The 2,253-nt window shown below is 34.8% G+C and overlaps 1 protein-coding gene across 1 annotated transcript in view; it reads right to left on the bottom strand.

The window, feature by feature from the left end:
* POC1B (POC1 centriolar protein B) overlaps positions 1–2,253 on the bottom strand; it is a 113,543-nt gene that overhangs the window by 103,668 nt on the left and 7,622 nt on the right.

The following is a 2,253-nucleotide window of genomic DNA, read 5'->3' as shown; positions in this document are numbered from 1 at the left end:
AAAAAAAAAAAAAAAAAAAAAAAAAAAAAAAAAAAAAAACCAGCAGCATACTATTCCTTTCCTTCACAGCTTTGACTACTTTCCTTTGTTTCATCAAGTTGTACCGACAAATGGATTTGTATTTACTTGTTAATATTTGTCTCCACCACTGGACCATGAACTCTTCATATCATCTTATGAAGCACATCTGCTTTCTTCCCCTCTTTATGTAAACCCAGAGCATAAAATGGCATCTGGCATACAGTAGCTTTAACTAAATAAGGGAGTAGTAAATAAATAGACTGCCTCTTCTTCCCCTTTTGAACAGGATTAGATAAATGCAAATAGACAGGTTAAAATGGTGACCAGACACCCAAAGACACTGCTGGCCTGCAGTAGATATCACTCCTAGCCCAGCCTGGAAGATTGATAAAGCTTGGCACAAATGAAAAGTAGTATCTCAAAATTATTAAGTTAGAAGGACTTCTCTTTCTTTTTTTTTTTTTTTTTTTTAACATGACACAGCCTCAGGAAGTCCTGAAGACATGTGCCCTCTAATTTTCATTTCTGCTGTGGATAACTATACAACTCAGGAACTTGTTTCACCTTTTACGGTAATCTCCACCTCCTGTCCAAAAGGATTGATTGAAGTTTCTCTGAAATTTTAGGAAAACTCCCATATAAACTTATTTCCAAGCCCCACCTAACACTAAGCAGACTGATTCATTCATATATATATGTATAACTTCCTTAATTCTGCAAATTACAAAATGATTCAAGTATTATTAATACTAAATCCTACTAGCCTGTTCTAAAGTCTAGCGTGCACAGAGGCATGCAAAAGGTCTAGCATGGAAAGATAAATCTTTTCTGAGACATCTGAAATTCTCCAGCCTGCTTTTTTACCTGAGGTATTTTTTAAAACTGAGATATTATTTAAATACCATAAAATTTAGCCTTTTAAAGTACACCAGTGTTTTGCCCAACATTTGCACTTTTATCACTAATTCCAGAACATTCTCATAATCCCCTACCCCTGCCACCCGCCAAAATTCATCTCTGTTAGCATTCTCTATTCCTCCCTTTCCCAGACCCTGGCAAACACTAACGTACTGTCTCTATGGATTTTCCAGTCTTTTTTATACTTGTGAAACTGAAACACAGAGAGATGAAGTGATTTACACAGAGCTGCAAGTCACTTAGTAAGAGAGTAAGGTTAGAATACAAGTATTTGCAGGAACTTTTAAGTGTATAAAATTAGTGAAAATATGTTTAGGTCACCTATATATATATGCTAAATGCAGCTATAAGATCATCTGATGTTAGAGTCCTTATAAGAGTCATTCTCAGGCAGTGTGTCTGGCCAGGGAGAGACAGGGGTATAGGGATCTAGGAATCACTAAAGAGGAAGAGACATGCCACTGGTGGAAGGGAATTGTATTTATGGACCAGGGAAATATGAGGATTTGTGGTTTAGAGGACAGAAATTTTCTTTTCCACCCAGGGTAGTGAAATTGGTGCTAATATGTCCAGGTGCCCATTGCTTCCTTTTATAGTGGCCCAAGTGGGCCCCAGAGACCCCTGATCATTTCTAGTTTGCTCATGAGTAGTTAATAAAATAATAGTACTAACACCCCTTCAGAATACTTGCTGATTAACTACACGTTGTAAAATAATATGGGAATTTTGACTGTCTGAATTTTCAAATAAGTAAAAGAACTGCAAGCTGAACTTACTTCCATGGCCATTATAAATATATACACAGGAGTACGTTCCCACAGGCTAAAATAATCACAATCTATTTGCAAAATAATCAGGCACACTTTTATTTTATGTCTTAATCAACATTACAAATACAAAAGGAAAACAGTCAGAAACAACTCATCACAGAGAAAAAAATCATCATTCAAAAGAGATTAATCTGAACTTCAACATTCTTTGTGCTCATTTTAAAATTATTAAAACAGGAATTCAAAAGGACAAGCAAATAAAACCAAGTATTTTATTAATTAAAATTGAGACCCTAAACCAACTAAGACCATACAACTTAAAAATAAGCTGTCTTCATCCTAGAAAAGTTTGATTTGCCATCATACAACGAATATGTAGGAACTTACTAATGGGTAAGTAAACAAATTTTCTTTTACAAACAAGTTATTTTGAGTGATAGAGATCCTCCTGGTGACTAGATTTTTTTTTAATGACTAAAAATGCCTATTTAGATAGTCCATGTATCCATAGAGTTGGACACTAAATGACACAGTGAACATTTAA

This window comes from Rhinopithecus bieti, unplaced genomic scaffold (genome assembly GCF_001698545.2).
Source record: "Rhinopithecus bieti isolate Rb0 unplaced genomic scaffold, ASM169854v2 scaffold_82361, whole genome shotgun sequence".
Lineage (NCBI taxonomy): Eukaryota > Metazoa > Chordata > Mammalia > Primates > Cercopithecidae > Rhinopithecus > Rhinopithecus bieti.
This window is presented reverse-complemented; position numbering and strand designations above follow the sequence as displayed.